We start from the raw sequence: 20,365 nt of genomic DNA on the forward strand, positions 1-20,365 counted from the left end.
CTGAATTCTGTCACTTGAAACAAATTTGTGTTTTTATTTATTTTTTTTACTGTCATGTCTTAGATATATGGCTATCTTATTAACTAATACCACTTCTTGATTATAAAGTCATGTGTGTGTGTTTTAATCACTCAGTCATATCTGACTCCATGCAACCCCATGGACTGTATGTAGTCCACCAGGCTCCTCTGTCCATGGGATTCTCCAGACAAGGAAACTGAAGTGGATTGCCATTCTCTTCTCCAGGGTTATAAAGTCATATCACCAGCTAAAAGGAATAGATGTCTTTTCAACTGTGAAAGACCAGCAAAACTTCAGTGTCTTTATGTTTTGAGTTTGTTCTGATTCAACTTTGACTTTCCAGTGAAATTACCAGGGACACAGTCAGAAGTAATGTATAATTCAATTTTAGGGACTTGAGTCCTACTGCTACTGTGTGACTGCAGTCTAAATAATTTCAAATGCCCTCAGTTCAGTTCAGTTGCTCAGTCATGTCTAACTCTTTGCAACCCCATGAACTGCATCATGCCAGGCCTCCTTGTCCATCACCAACTCTCAGAGCCTACCCAAACTCATATCCATTGAGTCGGTGATGCCATCCAACCATCTCATCCTCTGTTGTCCCCTTCTCCTCCTACCCTCAATCTTTCCCAACATCAAGATCTTTTCAAAAGAGTCAGCTCTTTGCATCAGGTGGCCAAAGTACTGGAGTTTCAGGTTCAACAATCAGTCCTTCCAATGCACATCCAGGACTGATCTCCTTTAGGATGGAGGGTTCTAAATTAATACAACATGATGGTGATTTTTTCATAATTTGAATCTTGATACATATTTTCTATTTAGTTTCCTGTTAATTATTAATATGCATATTTGAATTCACTGAAAGATTTCAATAACTTTAAAGAGTAGCCAATGACTTCTTTAAATTTTTTTATAGTTCTAGTGCCTAGTATAACAATTTCCAGTTGAACTATTAATAAAAGAAAAGCATTTTAAAATACAATGATGGTGGTTTAGTACAGGAATTTTAGTTAATATTGGGCTTTGAATATAGACAGTCTGAATATGCTGTTAAAAATAATTACAGTATAAGTAGTGTTATCCCAAGTACATTATGGTCATTTGATGATATTATTATGACAACCACACATACATATTTGTAAGACTCATACAAATGGAGTCTTCTAGAAGGGGTAGTATACAATTTGCACATGCAAACATGGCACTTCAGGTTTCTGACATGTATTTTCTATGCCATAGAGAAGTGGGAATACTGGTATACATGATATCCATTCTGAATGTCCAAAAGGAGTTGCAGAGGAAAATAACAGTGTCTTTCCTAATACATATGGAATAGTCAGTTTAAAATTTAAAATTTTACTTTTCTTTCCCAATATAAACTACTCCATTCCACATTAAAAAATTAAATTATCCTTTATGGAATTGTGCAAAAAAATTCTAAAAGTATCTCAAATATTTTTTAAAAGGCTGCTGTTACTGTGGTTATCTGATTCATATCATAAATAGCTGTGCATCTCTAAGTATGAAAAAAAAAATCTTGGGATAGAAGTGAAGCACATACTTAAAACAAGATCTTCTGTCCAGTAGCTGTGTCTGAACAGAATAGTGATGAGCCCCAAATAAACACCCAACAATAATCACTGTATATACACCAGTCCCTAGTGAGCTGTATATTAATGTCTGGCAATTCATGACAGAATTCCTAATTTCATAGCAGCTCTGCTGCTGCTAAGTCACTTCAGTCGTGTCCGATTCTGTGCAACCCTATAGACGGCAGCCCACCAGGCTCCGCCGTCCCTGGGATTCTCCAGGCAAGAACACTGGAGTGGGTTGCCACTTCCTTCTCCAATGCATGAAAGTAAAAAGTAAAAGTGAAGTCACTCAGTCGTGTCCAACTCCTAGCGACCCCATGGACTGCAGCCTACCAGGCTCCTCTGCTCATGGCATTTTCCAGGCAAGAGTACTGGAGTGGGGTGCCATTGCCTTCTCCCCATAGCAGCTCTAGGCATGAATAAAGATTTATTAAGGTAGTCAGTAAATATTCCTAAACACCAAATTGTTTTTTTTTTTTAATTTTCCTATTCTGCTTTAGGAGATTAAAGAAAGCCTGTATTATGATACTAAAAGATACTGATTGAATCAACACTTGGCATCATATTAAGTTCTATTTAATATAGTCAAAAGTTAATATCTATATTTATACTCAATTTTTTTATTGCTAGGATAAAAACTAATGGTAGGAGTAAGGGTCCCTTTCTTCTTATTATTTTTTTTTTCTTTACTGTCTATCTCCGAGTTTAACCTCCACTCTCTCCCTGCACAACTCCCTACCATCTGCCTTCATGATGGCAGAATCTCTGGAAGCTTTTCTGTTTTCATGAATAATTTTAAGAGATTAAAAAAAATATATTTAATATGAGCTTCTGGTGTAGAGAAATACCTTCTCTTTCACCAGACTTGAAGGGAAATATTTTTTTCCCTCAGACAGACATATATCTGACAGATACAGATAAAATACATTTACATTCATAACCATACTATTTAGATAGAAGATGATTTTGAAAGTGAACCACAAGAAATGATGGTACTATATCTGAAGGCTTATATCTTCATTATCCATTCTCCATTATCTAAGCAAGTTCAGTTCAGTCACTCAGTCATGTCCAACTCTTTGTGACCGCATGAATTGCAGCACGCTAGGCCTCCCTGTCCATCACCAACTCAAGTCTTCTATTCCTATTTCAGCCCCTTGTCTGGTAGTCAGGCACATCTTCAGATCAAGATGAACATATCTAGTTCTCCAAAGATTGACCCATCATCTCAATTCTTTTCTACTGTTCCCCCCATAGGAAACAGAATAATGCCCTTCCCTCAAAAATGTTCACATCCGAATGTTTGCAACCTATGTTACCTTACATGGTAAAAGGGACTTTGAAGATGTAATTCGATTTACTGACCTTAAGATGGGGAGATGACTGTAGACAAAATTTAATCACAGGAGTTATTATTTATTTATTGCTAAAAATAGAGGACATTTTCCAGACTATGTTCAGAAAGATGTGAGATGAAAGGAAGATCAGAAAAATGCAACACTGTTGACTTTCAAGATGGAGGAAGAGTCCATGAGCCAAGGAATGTGAAAATCTAGAAAGGGCAAGGAAATGGAGTTTACCTAATTTCTTCAGAAAGGAATATAGCTCTCTAACTCTTACATTTTAGCCTAGTGAGACCCCTCTCAGACTTCTGATCTACAGAACTATAAGTAGTAAACTGATAATTCCTAAGTTTCTGATAACATATCCTAACGGAAAAGCATTTCTAAGAATAAACATTGCCTTTTTTTCCTGGCACTAAAATAAAATCCTGTATTTTAAAGATACCTCATTTGAATATTCTATACTCTGGATAAATTAAGAACTTTTTATTTCCATTTCAAAATGTGCTTTTCCTCAGGATACCTTTAAATAAAGATTTGCTCTGATGAATTTCAAATATAATGTTATTAATATTTAGAAAACAATGTAGTTATGTGGACTTTTTTGTATCTCACTTGTTATTTAAACAAAAAATGCACCAATAATTCTGTTTATGTGAAATTCTTCTTAAACTTGGATATAACTCTCATGCACTAACTTTGTATTCAACTATATCTGTTGGGTAGATAAAGGATTACATCACAAATAGATAAATGAATAGAGGAATTAAATGAATGAATCCTTAGTTATGCATTATAACTAAAAAATATCACACTACCTTCTGAGTCATCTTAGAAAGGTCCAAAGGTCTGTGTCTCACCAATGAATCTCTTTTACCAAATACAGTATCAAATATAGGAATAGTCATTAAATTAGTTTTGAACAGTTACATTTTGTTTGATCAAATTTATATTATACTATTATTCAAGTATGCTTATTCTATGTATATACACAGGCTTATATAGTTTTAAAGTTGTACAAAATAAAAGTCTGTGTATATATAAGGACAGTCCACTGATAACTTGATTATTGGACTGGATTAATGTTTCTTATTTGATATTAACAATATAAATCATTTTTCTGAGCATGAAAAGAACTACTCATTTCAGAATATAAAACACTGATTGATTATATCTGTATACCTCTTTCCAGTCTCTGTTTCACTTATTTTGTCTCTTATTTCCTTCCTCCTAAAATTTTGAGCTACAATTGCTCTTTTTCTAGTTCCTTTAAGTAGGCCTGTGTTGCTATGAACTTCTCTCTTTGAACCATTTTTGCTGCAACCCATAATTTTGTTATGTCATATTTCTTTCATTTTTCTCTAGGTATTTTTTATTCTCCTCTGATTTCTTTGATGATCCATTGGTTGTTCAGTAGCAGGTTTTTTAATCTCTATGTTTTGTAGTTTTTCCTATTTACTCTTATGATTGATTTTTGAACTGAAGTGTGTCGCTCAGTTGTGTCCAACTTTATGACCGTATGGACTGCAGCCCACCAGACTCCTCTGTGTGTGGAGTTCTCCAGGCAAGAATATTGGAGTGGGCAGCCACTCCCAGTTTCATACAATGTGATCTCAGAAGATCCCTGATAAAATTTCAATCTTCATAATTTACTGAAACTTGTTTTGTGACCTAATGAGTAATCTAGTCTAAAGTACTTTCCGTGTGAACTGAACAATGTGTATTCTGTTGCTTTTGGGTGGAATGTTACCTTTATGTCTATTGAATTCATCAGATCTAATTATTCACCTAAGTTTATTTCCTTATTGATTCTCTGTAGAGAATCTGTAGAGATGATCTACCCATTGGTGTAAGTACATGTTAAAGCCCCCTATCATATTACTGAAAATTTCTGTTTTGGTCCTTTAATATTTGCTTTACATATCTTAGTGTTCCTTTTTTGGGTGCATATACATTTACAATGTTATTTCTTCCTTCTGGATTAATTATTTTATCATTATATAGTACTCTGTCTTTTTTTAGTCTTTGTTTTAATATCTATTTTGTTGGATATGAGTAGAGCTAATCCAGCCTTCTTATTTCTACTTGCATGAATTATTTTTTCCCAAACTTGCATTTTCTGTGTCCTTTCTTTTGAAATAAATCTGTTATAGGCAGCATACAGATGGGTCTTTTTCGCCATTCAGCCACTTTTTGACTGACAAATGCAGTCCATTTACACTTAAAGTAAATACTGATAGGTATAAAATTACTGCCAGTTTGCTAATTTGCTTCCTGTTTTTAATTGGTAATTCCTCACTGTTCCTTTCTTCTCTTCATTCCTCCCTGTGATTTGCTGGTTCTCCTTAGGATTATGTTAGATTCATTCATCATTTGCCCTTGGGCATTTAATACAAGATTGGAACCAGTATGCTGTTCCATGTCTGGTTCTAACTGTTGCTTCTTGACCTGAATACAGATTTCTCAGCAGGCAGATAAGGTGGTCTGGTATTCACATCTCTTGAAGAATTTTCCACAGTTTGTTGTGAAGCATATATATATATTTATTTGAATTTTATATATATGAATTTCCTGTGTCTATATCCAACCTTCCCTCCAAGAGTATGAATATTAAAAGAATTGACTATAGTTAAAAAATAAAAATACAAATAAATCAACAGTAAATATATTGTTAATGAGGATCTACATTTGGAACTAAAGTAAACCAAAACCAAAGTAACACACGTCTTCTAGCAGCCTCACTAATTTACTGATAAACCATCGAATCCCTATAAAACAAAGCAGTTTTGAGCTAACAAACTTCAATGTTCCCCCCATTTTTTCCTGGTCTCTCTCAACAGTAATTTCCCTGTCCCACTACTTAGTATTTATTCTAATCGTGCCAGTCTCCTCTTGGTCACCTACTGATACTCCTCTGCTGTTAAAGATTTTGCTCATTTTACTACATGACAAAAGACTGCAAGAAGATGAAAAGCAGTGCTGAAGTGTACTTTCTCTCCAATGTATTGAGCTTTTTCAGAACTGCTCAGGCCTAACAGTGATACTTATAGGTCCTTCTATTCATGAAATAGGGAAGGGATGGTTTTCATGTTTATAACGTGTATACACATGCATATATTTCCAAGTTATTGGAATAGATACAGTTATGTGAAAATGTATGCACTTTACCTTTCTTCTATGCAAACAAGAATCATAGTTTATTCATCTTTGAGTTCTTTGCACAGTGTGAAAAGCTATAATCTTGTCAGATAAATGTGAAATATATGTACCCACTTAGCACAAAACTATTGCTTCAATAATCTTGGTCACATTTTACAGCAGTTCTTTGAGATAAGAGTTAAATATACTGTGTCTCAATTTCTTTTACTTTATAAATGGATGCAAGTATATTATTTTTATAGATTCATTTCTAGTGAAAATCTTTGGATCTTTACATTTATCTCACCACTACTACTGCTGCTGCTTAGTTCCTAGACTCTTCTTTAATGTGTTCCAGATGAAACTTTTCCCTTATGAAGCTAAAAATGATTATGTACACTTATGAAATCAGTATGAATATCACAGTGAGTCTGGAACATTTTGATTTTCTACAAAAGCAGCTTTTGGTTTATTAATAAAACCTATACAGAGAGCCTGATAATAGTTTTCATTAATTACCTGAAATATTTGGCACATTTATTTGGTGGTCCAATTGTCTGATGAAATTCTAGTAGACTGTGGTTCATGTAAACCTTATCTTGCATCCTAAATATTAATGATCCCTAGTAACAATTTGCAAGTAAAAAAGAACTTCAAAATGCTTTGACAATGAATCTAGTCAACTACATCACTTTGCTTTTGAATCCCTAAACATTTCATATGCTGAAGAATTGTTCTTGCAAATCCATAAAAACATTATTCTCATTTGACAATTTCAGCAGATATCTTATCTGGGAAAATAACAACTCTTCAGAATGCTGACCCTGATTTTTACTTCTGGTTCATTTTTACTTCAGTGTTCATAAGTTGTCTTATTGTAGTGATTCATAAAATATTAAAAATAACCCATAATGTAAAGGAACACAATATTTATGGTTCACTTTATCTGTATAAGATTTACCTGAAGAATATATAGATAAAATTGATCAGAATATCCCAAAATAAGTGACAAAACATTTTGTGCTTATCTCTTTCCCCTTCTATTTTAAGTTATTTCATATTTCATCTGCCTTTCCATAAGTCCTATAAGTAATTCCCCAGATTTACTCCAGGTAGTCTAAATCACCAGATGGTCAATACAGAAATCAGATTGAATATATTCTTTGCAGCCAAAGATGGAGAAGCTCTATACAGTCACCAAAAACAAGAAGAGAGGCTGACTGTGGCTAAGATCATGAACTCCTTATTGCCAAATTCAGACTAAATTGAATAAAGTAGGGAAAACCACTAGACCATTTAGGTATGACCTAAATCAAATTCCTTACGCTTATACAGTGGAAGTGAGAAATAGATTCATGGGATTAGATATTATAGACAGAATGCCTGAAGAACGATGGTCGGAGGTTTGTGACATTCTACACGAGGTGGTGATCAAAATCATCCCCAATAAAAAGAAATACAAATAGGCAAAATGGTTGTCTGAGGAGACCTTGCAAATAGCTGAGAAAAGAAGAGAAACTAATGGAAAAGGACTGATCTCTTTAGGATGGACTGGTTGGACCTCCTTGCAGTCCAAGGGACTCTCAAGAGTCTTCTCCAACACCACAGTTCAAAGGCATCAATTCTTTGGCGCTCAGCCTTCTTCACAGTCCAACTCTCACATCCATCCATGACCAGTGGAAAAACCATAGCCTTGACTAGACAGACCTTTGTTGGCAAGGTAATATGGCTGCTTTTTAATATGCTATCTAGGTTGGTCATAACTTTCCTTCCAAGGAGTAAGCATCTTTTAATTTCATGGCTGCAATCACCATCTGCAGTGATTTTGGAGCCCCCCAAAATAAAGTCTGACACTGTTTCCCTATCTATTTTCCATGAAGTGATGGGACCAGATGCCATGAGCTTCGTTTTCTGAATGTTGAGCTTTAAGCCAACTTTTTCCACTCTCCTCTTTCACTTTCATCAAGAGGCTTTTTAGTTCGTCTTCACTTCCTGCCATAGGGTGGTGTCATCTGCATATCTGAGGATATTGCTATTTCTCCCGGCAATCTTGATTCCAGCTTGTGCTTCCTCCAGCCCAGCATTTCTCATGATGTAAACTCCAATACTTTGGCCACCTCATGCGAAGAGTTGACTCATTGGAAAAGACCCTGATGCTGGGAGGGATTTGGGGCAGGAGGAGAAGGGGATGACAGAGGATGAGATGGCTGGATGGCATCACTGACTCGATGCACATGAGTTTGGGTGAACTCTGGGAGTTGGTGATGGACAGGGAGGTCTGGTGTGCTGCAATTCATGGGGTCGCAAAGAGTCGGACACGACTGAGTGACTGAACTGAAGTGAATGGCAAAGTAGAAAAAGAAAGATATACCCATTTGAATGCAGAGTTTCAAAGAATAGCAAGGAGAGATAAGAAAGCCTTCCTCAGTGATCAATGCAAACAAATAGAGGAAAACAATACAATGGAAAAGACTAGAGATTGCTTCAAGAAAATTGGAGATACCAAGGGAACATTTCATGCAAAGATGGCCACAATAAAGGACAGACATGGTATGGACCTAACAGAAGCAGATGTTAAGAAGAGGTAGCAAGAATACACAGAAGTTCAATACAAAAAAGATCTTCATGACCCAGATAATCATGATGGTGTAATCACTCACCTAGAGCCAGACATCCTGGAATGTGAAGTCAAGCAGGCCTTAGGAAGCATCACTATGAACAAAGCTATTGGAGGTGATGGAATTCCAGTTGAGCTGTTTCAAATCCTAAAAGGTGATGCTGTGAAAATGCAGCACTCAACATATCAGCAAATTTGGAAGACTCAGCAGTGGCCACGGGACTGGAAAATTTTAATTTCAGTCCCAAAGAAAGTCAATGCCAAAGAATGTTCAAACTACCACACATCTGTACTCATGTCACACACTAGTAAAGTAATGCTCAAAATTCTCCACACCAGGCTTCAACAATACATGAACCATGAACTTCCAGATGTTCAAGCTAGATTTAGAAAAGGCAGACGAACCAGAGATCAAATTGCCAACATACACTAAATCATTGAAAAAGCAAAAATAGTTCCAGAAAAACATCTACTTCTGCTTTATTGACTATGCCAAAGCCTTTGACTAGGTGGATTACAACACAATGTAGAAAATTCTTAAAGAGATGGGAATACCAGACCACCTCATCTGCCTCTGAGAAATCTCTGTGCAGGTCAACAAGCCACAGTTAGAACTGGACATGGAACAACAGACTGGTTCCAAATCGGGAAAGGAGTATGTCAAGGCTGTTTATTGTCACCCTGCTTATTTAACTTATTTGCAGAGTACATGCAAAATGCAGGGCTGGATGAAGCACAAGTTGGATATAAGATTGCCAGGAGAAATAGCAATAACCTCAGATATGCAAATGACACCACCCTATGGCAGAAAGAAGAACTAAAGAGCCTCCTGATGAAAGAGGAGAGTAAAAAAGTTGGCTTAAAATTCAACATTAAAAAAACGAAGATCATGGTATCTGGCCCCATTACTTCATGGCAAATAGATGGGAAATAATGGAAACAGTGAGAGACTTTATTTTGGGGGGCTCAAAATCACTGCAGATTGTGACTGCAACCATGAAATTAAAAAAAAAAAAAAAGCTTCCTCTTTGGAATACAAGCTATTACTAATTTAGACAGCATATTAAAAAACAGAGACATTACTCTGCCAACAAAAGTTCATCTAGTCAAAGCTATGACTTTTCCAGTAATCATGTATGGATGTGAGTGTTGGATTATAAAGAAAATTGAGTGCTGAGGAATTGGTGCTATTGAACTATGATGTTGGAGAAGACTCTTGAAAGTCCCTGGACTGCAAGGAGATCAAACCAGTCAATGCTGAAGGAAATCAGTCCTGAATGTTCACTGGAAGGACTGATGCTGAAGCTGAAACTCCAGTTCTTTGGCCACCTGATGCAAAGAACCAACTCCTTGGGAAAGACCCTGATGCTCTTCAAGATTGAAGGCAAGAGGAGAAGTGGACAACAGAGGATGAGATGGTTGGATGGCATCACCAACACAGTAGACATGAGTTTGAGCAAGCTCTAGGAGTTGGTGATGGACAGGGAATTCTGGTGTGCTGCAATCCATGGAGTTGCAAAGAGTTAGACATGAGCGACTGAACTGTACTAATTCTCCAGCTGATTAATCTAATTCCTTGAGCAATTATTATATAATTCCTCATTAGAAATGACACATATCTTCATTTGGGAATAATTTTATTTGGCAACTAATGGACTACTACATCTGGTATATGTTACAAGCAAAGCAGGATATTAGGCACCGGTATTCTTTGTTTTCAGTCTGTTTCTTAGCATTTCTGAGCCCTTGGTCCAGGGAGACTGTCTGACCCTCCATTTTCTCTTATTTCATCCAATATGAGCTAGAAAAAAAAGACTGTGATTTGGCAGATTAACAGCACCTGTTATGACTTTTTCATTGTTGGTCATTGAGCAGACTACACACAACCAATGTTTTGCAAGGGCTGGATTCTTCACGGTGCATTCATTTTAAAACTCAAATGTGCAATACTATTTCTCTGTTTGCTGCATTCTCAGTTTTTTGTGATCCCTGCTGTTGAAATATTTAAAACCTTGAAAGTAATGACTGGAATGATACTTTCTCTTAAATTATCAATCATCTTAAATTATCAAAATTCATTTTTCATCAGAGTTAAGTGTTTAGAAAGCAACTTAATTATGCTAGATCCTGCCCTAAAACTAGTTTTTGTTTTTTTTTCTTAAAGCAAGAAAATATACTTTGTTCTTATTGCATGGTTCTTTTATTATTTTATTCTTCAGTGATTTTGCTTCAAGACATTTTATGCATTATAACCTTTAGTAGTGACATGAAATTCTTGCAAGATGATTTATTAGGAAGGCACACTTTTACCTTTAATATGTCAAAGAATCATATTTCTAGATAAAACATCTTTTTAGATTTTCTTCTAGGGGAACAGACATAGGAAGTTATGCTGTCTGAACGATGGTCACTCAGTGGTAGTATTTCACTAGGAAACTCTTTTCTTTTAAATGATTATTTAATGACTTAATGTGATCTAGTTCTTGTGCAAAGGAGAAAAAATTAGGCATTTCTTAAAAAAAAAAAAAAAACCAAAACCCTAATTCTCTATAATGTGGAGATGAAAGTATAAATAAATCAATTTCAAATTATATGAGACTATATTAAAATATGAAAGAAAGGTTAAGAGCACAGGATATAAAATTTAGGGACCAGGACGATCAGAGTAAAGAATTCTGAACCGGGTGTTGAAAACTAGTAGTTGAAAATATGTAGCTGACTCTGATGGAAAGTCTAGAGCAAAGAAGTAAAACCAATAGTTATCCATGCAAAGGTGGTTAGAAACTTATCTGCTCAGTTGTTACTGAGGTCCTCAGTGAAGAACAGGGGCGAAGTTTGAGTGTTTAGGTGCAAACAGGAGAGTTTATATTGAAACCTTGTAGAATATCAATTTTTAAAATTTTGGATGAAGAAACAGGGACAAAGAGGACTAAGATGTGATAAAACAGATGAGAGACTATTTAGTAGAAAACTGTCAAAGGCCACTGAATGTTGGAATGGTGGGAAGCATATTCTGATGTAAGATGTGCTCAGCTGTATCAATGGATGTGGGAAATTAAAGTCTGAAAAAAATACTAGTGAATGTAGCAACCAAAATTTAGTATAACCTTACTCATAAACATTTTCAGTAAAGAACAAATTAGACTTCTGTGAAATATCTAGTCTTTCAAGTCTTAAGTTGTAAAGATTACTTCTTTTTATGTTCCTACAGTTTCACTATAACAATAACTACTGTCCACAGTCACTGCTTCCTCATGGTGGACACTTCTGCAAGCACTGTATAGCTTCATGCTCTGGAGGCCATTGGCCTCCACACACACATGCATACATGATGTGGATTAAGCAGAGATACCATATAAAATAAAAATCTATCCCTGTACTGGTTTACATTATTATCTTCTTTATTACAAAGAATATCTACTATTCACATCTGCTCACCATATACTCTACCCTGTTCTCCTATAACAGCAGTTTGGGTTTTTTTTTTCAAAATTTCATATTATTATTCCTTTACATAAGTATACATTAGATTTGATTATTGATCTTTTATATTATTCTTATATACTAATATTAAAATAAAATTGAGTTGAGCTTATTTTATCTCTATATTTGAACTGTATTTCTAATAGGACATATTTCTAGAACAGTAATGATTAAAGTGTATGTGTATCTTAGTTGACAGTTTATAAGGGTTCTACAACTCACATTTCCACCAGTAATTATAATGAATTCAATTTCCCCACCTCACCAGCCTGCTTATTTTCATTACATTTAAATTTTCACTAGTGGGACACATGTTCTATTGTTGTTTTAACTGCACATTAATTTGATTCATATTGGGATTTATTCTTACTGAAAATTTAGTTTTCTTCTTTTGTGAGGTGCCTGTTTCTATTTGAAATTGATTTATAAGACTTACTTAGGTATTATAGTTATTTATTTATTTAGTAAGTGAACAGACAGTAACAAAGTTTTCTGAATTAATGACTTATTTTGTATAAAGGATTTGTCCTTGGTGACTGTAGAAACTACCATAATCAGGTAACTACTTGCACTACTGTCCTCTATGAAAATCAGGATACAGGCAAGCACACACAGCAAAATCTGCTCAGTTGTTACTGAGGTCCTCAGTGAAAATTACAATTTGTCTTGAATTATGAAATGAACTTTTCACACATTCTCAGTGCCATCTTCATTGATGCTTGTAAGAGTGTATATATTATATATATATATATATATATATTCATACTGTGATAATGGATATATGCTTAATTTTAATTACTAATTCTACTTGTTGTGTATTTGGCATTATTTCCTATAGCACATCATGCTGTGAAATACATTCACACTGAGCTAATTCTTCCCATTCACATTAATGAAAAGAATAGGAACACATAATTTCTTAAAAGAACAGTAAGAGCCAAGTGCTAAAAAAAAAAACCTGCTTTCACTTACATAGCTCTCTTAAGTAATTTTTCTACTAGCAAGTCAAATATTCAATCCACTGCATCAGAGAAACAGAATTCAATCTTTTATTTGATATAATTATTTCCCTCTCATGAACTTTTTGCCCCTGGCATATTTCTTGCTACGAATGTAAAATATTTTAATTCATTTATCAAAGAATTAAAAATGCTACAGATGTACCAGTGTTCACAGTAATTACGAAATATCAAGCAATATATGAAATATCAAAATTAAATCACACAATCCTTAGATTTATAAAATCCAGCAGGGACATTATGGTACTTCAGTAATTACTTATTTCTAACTGCAAATAATAAAGACTCAAGTCTTAGAGAAATAAATATTTATTATCAGATTTTTTTTCTCTCTCCCAGTATCACTTCAATGGAATAGATAAATTTAACACACAATTCACCATATGTTAAACTCTCCTTACCTTAATTGTCATTGCCTTGCTAATGGCAAAGCTAGTTAAATATGCAACTAAATATGGAAATCTCCTTTTTAAAATGAGGAAGAGACCACTAGAAAATGTTATAGGTCAAATTAGAATAAAAAAATTTTTAAGCTGTATTTCTTCTGTAAATATCGGTGGCATTGTAACTAGCATAAGACTGACTCGATCTAGACTCATTCATTTTGAAAAGCCCATCCTAGATAAAAATACAACTTTTATATAAGTAAATGGATTTTCTCTTTTGAAAAAGGCATCAAATAAAAACAATTTCAGTTATTATAATCAGATGCTCCATAAGACAATTATTTTCTTATCTGCTTACTATGATTTCCTACCTTCCAAATAAGTCATCTGAAGAAAAGCCAAAATGATTTGCTAGTATGCACATGTTGTTATTGTTGACTATGGAAAAAATGTTTTTTAAAAATAACATTTTCATGGAATCATAAATGATCATTTAGCAGTTTTAGTAACAAAACTTTAAATATTATAAATTAATATTTCAAATTTCTAAAGGGATCTTAGTAATAACAGAACTGTGGCTGGGGCAAGAGAAGATAGGCATTCACTTCAGGTGCAGGATTTAGGATGGGGCAAATAACTCAGCTTTCAAGATGAATGTCTAAAATGCAATATTTTAAAAATCCAACTTAATGCAAAAGATCAATGAGGAGCAAAATACAAAATTTGTAAATAAAGAAAAGGTCTGACTCTGCATTTGCATAACTCAACTACACTCAATTTCCTGTACTATTAATAAAATACACTCAATGCTGGCACAACTAAAATTGGAAAATTTGATTTCCTAACATTACACTACAAAGCCATGTTTTTAAAAATCATGATATTTTGTGGTAACAAAAAGAAAAATAAAGAAGGATAGGTGATGATTTTGTATCTATCAATACTGAGATTAGACAAAAATGGTTCTCCAAAGAGAAATTATTCTCAAAAAGAGTAAATGCAATAAAATTCATTGATTACTATCTTTTGCTTTCTCTTCATTGATTCTTCCAATACAAACTTACAGTTCACAGGCATAATTTATTTATATTTTAAATATATCATTTATTTATATCATAAATTTTATATTGGATATAATTTATTATTCACTAATATTTATGTGGTTAACTTCTGTTTTGTGCTTCCCTTGAAGAAAACGAGTACGTCAAGGCTGTATATTGTCACCCTGCTTATTTAACGTATATGCAGAGTACATCGTGAGAAATGCTGAGCTCAAAGAAGCACAAGATGGAATCAAGATTGCCGGGAGAAATATCAATAACCTCAGATATGCAGATGACACCACCCTTATGGCAGAAAAGTGAAGAAGAACTCAAAAGCCTCTGGATGAAAGTGAAAGAGGAGAGTGAAAAAGTTGGCTTAAAGCTCAACATTCAGAAAACTAAGATCATGGCATCTGGTCCCATGACTTCATGGGAAATAGATGGGGAAACAGTGGAAACAGTGTCAGACTTTGCTTTTTTGAGCTCCAAAATCACTGCAGATGGTGACTGCAGCTATGAAATTAAAAGACGCTTACTCCTTGGAAGGAAGTTATGACCAATCTAGATAGCATATTGAAAAGCAGAGACATTACTTTGCCAACAAAGGTCTGTCTAGTCAAGGCTATGGTTTTTCCAGTGGTCACGTATGGATGTTAGAGTTGGACTGTGAAGAAAGCTGAGCACCAAAGAATTGATGTGTTTGAAGTGTGGTGTTGGAGAAGACTCTTGAGAGTCCCTTAGACTGCAAGGAGATCCAACCAGTCCATTCTGAAGGAGATCAGCCCTGGGATTTCTTTGGAAGGAATGATGCTAAAGCTGAAGCTCCAGTACTTTGGCCACCTCATGCGAAGAGTTGACTCATTGGAAAAGACTCTGATGCTGGGAGGGATTGGGGGCAGGAGGAGAAGGGGACGACAGAGGATGAGATGGCTGGATGGCATCACCGACTCGATGGACATGAGTTTGGGTGAACTTCGGGAATTGGTGATGGACAGGGAGGACTGGTGTGCTGCGATTCATGGGGTCGCAAAGAGTTGGACATGACTGAGCGACTAAACTGAATTGAATAATTAAACTTTCACTGAGAGAACCCTCTGGAAATTTCTGCCATGCACCAGTCAGTAAGTAACCAAGAAATGTAGTCAAATCACCTACAGTAGCAGCAAATGTTAACTCTAAAATTGGTTTAGGAGTTGGTGGAACTTCTTAACAAGGTCAAATAAGGAATATTTTGAAGATACCCATTTCCATAAACCATTGATTCTATCTTTATCTTTAAATCCAATTAGCAACTATTTTTGTGCCACTGCACAGTATATTTGTCCTTTTGACAAAACTATACTATTTGTTTAAAATGTTTACTGAAGTAAAATTTATTCAGAATTGTTTAAAAGTAGAAAGTTGCAGATTTAAGAAATAAGAGAATTCAGGTTAGGAATATGCTAAGCACGGCAATCTTATTTTAGTAAAGAGTTACTAAAACAGAGTCTGAAATGAAAAGCAGAGATAGTAGAAATAACTTACTGAAAGCAGATGGTTGCCATAGTGATGAGATACATTCACTCTTGTGTTGATTGAAGGGAACTAGCAGAGGCCACAGAGGATGGATATCTTTGGGAACCTTTTTTTTCCCAACTTTTCTGTCCTAGTAAAAGATGGAGAGATTTAAGGTCAGAGAGAGCATGAAGATATTACAAATGAGAAAATTCTTCTTTAACCCAGCAATTATTAGCAGAATTAACTCCAAAATTATGTGGTCCAAATGATGGGGCAAATATTTAATAAAAATTTAATAAAAGTTGAGCTGGTGTGGCCAATAGATTCTACCTTGAGTATTATTCTTAACTGATTTGGTCATAGATGCCAGAATGCAGTTTAAAATAGACAAGCCACTGGTTCCTGGAAACAAAGGTGCAAGTATTCCTGTTAGCTTTTGGAATGTGAGCCAGGGAATAGCACACAGGGATCAAAGTGCTTTTCAGTAAAAGAACAAACAAAACAAAACTATTGGTGCATAGAAGAATCTATAATCCTAACCAAATTAGTAATGTCTATAACCCGTGCCTCAAGCCTAGAGCTATTCATACCCAAAATACCAGCATATAAAATCATAAACAAAAAAGAAAGAAATATCAGACTTTATAAAAAGTGAGAAAGTACTTTAAAAAATAGTTTATTTGGACTACTTCTTGTATTTTCACTATAAAATCAATTTCTCTTGAGTATATACTTGTGGAAATATTTTATTATTTTAAATTTATTATTTTAATTGGAGACTAATTACTTTACAATATTGTATTGGTTTTGCCATACATCAACATGAATCCACCAAGGATGTACACATGTTCCCCATCCTGAACCCCCTCCCACCTCCCTCCCCATACCATCCCTCTGGGTCATCCCAGTGCACCAGCCCCAAGCATCCTATACCCTGCATCGAAACTGGACTGGTGACTAGTTACTTATACGATATTATTCATGTTTCAATGCCATTCTCCCAAATCATCCCACCCTCACCCTCTGTCATAGAGTCCAAAAGACTGTTCTATACATCTGTGTCTCTTTTGCTGTCTTGCATACAGGGTTATCATTACCATCTTTCTAAATTCCATATATATGCGTTAGTATACTGAATTGGTGTTTTCCTTTCTGGCTTACTTCACTCTGTATAATAGACTCCAGTTTCATCCACCTCATTAGAACTGATTCAAATGTATTATTTTTAATGGCTGAGTAATACTCCATTGTGTATATGTACCACTGCTTTCTTATCCATTCATCTGCTGATGGACATCTAGGTTGCTTCCATGTCCTGGCTATTATAAACAGTGCTGCGATGAACACTGGGGTACATGTGTCTCTTTCAATTCTGGTTTCCTCGGTGTGTATGCCCAGCAGTGGGATTGCTGGGTCATAAGGCAGTTCTATTTCCATTTTTTTAAGGAATCTCCACACTGTTCTCCATAGTGGCTGTACTAAGTTTGCATTCCCACCAACAGTGTAAAAGGGTTCCCTTTTCTCCACACCCTCTCCAGCATTTATTGCTTGTAGACTTTTGGATTGCAGCCATTCTGACTGGTGTGAAATGGTACCTCACTGTGGTTTTGATATGCATTTCTCTGATAATGAGTGATGTTGAGCATCTTTTCATGTGTTTGTTAGCCATTTGTATGTCTTCTTTGGAGAAATGTCTATTTAGTTCTTTGGCCCAGTTTTATTGGGTCGTTTATTTTTCTGGAATTGAGCTACAGGAGTTGCTTGTATATTTTTGAGATTAGTTGTTTGTTAGTTGCTTCATTTGCTATTATTTTCTCCCATTCTGAAGGCTGTCTTATCACCTTGCTTATAGTTTCCTTTGTTGTGCAGAAGCTTTTAATTTTAATTAGGTCCCACTTGTTTATTTCTGCTTTTATTTCTAATATTCTGGGAGGTGGGTCATAGAGGATCCTGCTGTGATTTCGGAGAAGGCAATGGCACCCCACTCCAGTACTCTTGCCTGGAAAATCCCATGGACGGAGGAGCCTGGTAGGCTGCAGTCCATGGGGTCTCAAAGAGTCGGACACGACTGAGCGACTTCACTTTCACTTTTCACTTTCATGCATTGGAGAAGGAAATGGCAACCCACTCCAGTGTTCTTGCCTGGAGAATCCCATGGACGGGGGAGCCTGGTGGGTTGCCGTCTATGGGGTCGCACAGAGTCGGACACGACTGAAGCGACTTAGCAGCAGCAGTAGCAGCTGTGATTTATGTTGGAGAGTTTTTTGCCTATGTTCTCCTCTTAGAATTTTATAGTTTCTGGTCTTACATTTAGATCTTTAATCCATTTTGAGTTTATTTTTGTGTATAGTGTTAGAAAGTGGTCTAGTTTCATTCTTTTATAAGTGATTGACCAGTTTTCCCAGCACCACTTGTTAAAGAGATTGTCTTTTCTCCATTGTATATTTTTGCCTCCTTTAAAGACCTATATATAGAAAGCTATAAAACACTGGTGAAAGAAATCAAAGAGGACACTAATAGATGGAGAAATATACCATGTTCATGGATCGGAAGAATCAGTATAGTGAAAATGAGTATACTACCCAAAGCAATCTATAGATTCAGTGCAATCCCTATCAAGGTACTAACGGTATTTTTCACAGAACTAAAACAAATAATTTCACAATTTGTATGGAAATTAAAAAAACCTCGAATAGCCAAAGTAATCTTGAGAAAGAAGAATGGAACTGGAGGAATCAACCTGCCTGACTTCAGGCTCTACTACAAAGACACAGTCATCAAGACAGTATGGTACTGACACAAAGACAGAAATATAGATCAATGGAACAAAATAGAAAGCCCAGAGATAAATTCACACACCTATGGAAATATTTTTGAAAATTTTATCTTTGCATTGGGGATATATGTAGACCTATAATTGATTCATGTTGAAGTTTGACAGAAAACAACAAAATTCTGTAAAGCAATTATCCTTCAATTAAAAAATAATTAAAAGAAGAATACATTTAATAAGTTAAATTAGTTTTGACTGAGAAGCTGATTTGCGTCTGGGAGAGAGAAGAAATAGACCTAACATAAGAAAAATGAAATAAACTACACTCTATTGAAAACAAAACTAATGTCCAAGGAAATTTAGGACTCTGAGGGGATAGAATATGATATATGGATTTGCTTATCAGGATATTTTCTAGTAAGCATACTTGTATTGAGTTTTTAATAAAGAATAATTTTATATGGAAAATGACATAATAATGGTTTCCAAACATTGTCACATCTTTCCTTCAAGAAAAAATAATGCAGAACTAAAATATACCAAAAGATAAATGCAGAACTATCCCGGTTGAATCAGGAATGGAGGAATGGGTACCTCAAATGCTCAGATCATTTTGCAACCATTGCTTCTTCTCCCACCAACTCACAACTGGCTTTGTGATATTCCTTTTGATAAGAATCACTGGAAAACAACTTAGACTGGAGTTTGGACAAACTCTCTATATATGAATGTCAGACTAGTTTTTAGTAACTGAAGATATTAATATCCAACAATAGCTTCCTTTTAACTTCATTTTAGCAAATGAATGATAATCAAAAAGAAAGCAAGAACATGCTACCATGTGGAGACTGTGTGGACACAGAAATAACTCAGAACAGAGAGATTTATTAGAAGGCTAAACATTAATCCAGGAAAGAAGTGGCTGTGTTCTAAATCATGATAGAAATCTTGGACAAATGGGACAGAAGAATGAATAGGTTCAAAAAAATATTTGGATGATAGGACTCAGAGGATTAGATGGTTGGATTTCTTACTGGCTATGGGAAAGATAAGAAGGAGGAATAAGTCAAGGAAGAATGGATTTTTGGCTCAACAGTGGAGTGAGTGATACTAATCCACAAGATAATAAATTTAGGCTGAGTGATTTGAGTTTAACACATGTGGAGTTTCTGAGGTCCCTGAGAAATTTTAAGTGGAGATGCTGAATTCATAGAGTTTTAGGTCCATATATCAAGTAAGAGCCAGAAGAATGCAGATATACAGATATATATATATCTGTATATATGTATATACACAGACACATATATGTATACAGCTGACAATTGAAGCAATGAAAATTGATGATATCAAGTTGAATGTAGAGAGTGAAACTGTAAGGAAAATAAAGGTAGAGCAAAGGAGAGGAAAATAATAGAAGGGGATTTATAGAAGATGTTTGTTGAGTAGAGAGCAT

At 35.1% G+C, this 20,365-nt stretch overlaps 1 long non-coding RNA gene across 1 annotated transcript in view; it reads right to left on the reverse strand.

Annotated features, from left to right (window-relative positions):
• LOC132345586 (uncharacterized) overlaps positions 1–20,365 on the reverse strand; it is a 225,194-nt gene that overhangs the window by 140,692 nt on the left and 64,137 nt on the right. Inside the window, exon 4 of the long non-coding RNA XR_009495039.1 lies at positions 16,167–16,287. This is a non-coding gene — a long non-coding RNA (uncharacterized lncRNA). The remainder of the gene's footprint in view (positions 1–16,166; positions 16,288–20,365) is intronic.

The sequence above is a fragment of the Bos taurus genome, chromosome 6 (genome assembly GCF_002263795.3).
Source record: "Bos taurus isolate L1 Dominette 01449 registration number 42190680 breed Hereford chromosome 6, ARS-UCD2.0, whole genome shotgun sequence".
Taxonomy (NCBI): Eukaryota; Metazoa; Chordata; class Mammalia; order Artiodactyla; family Bovidae; genus Bos; species Bos taurus.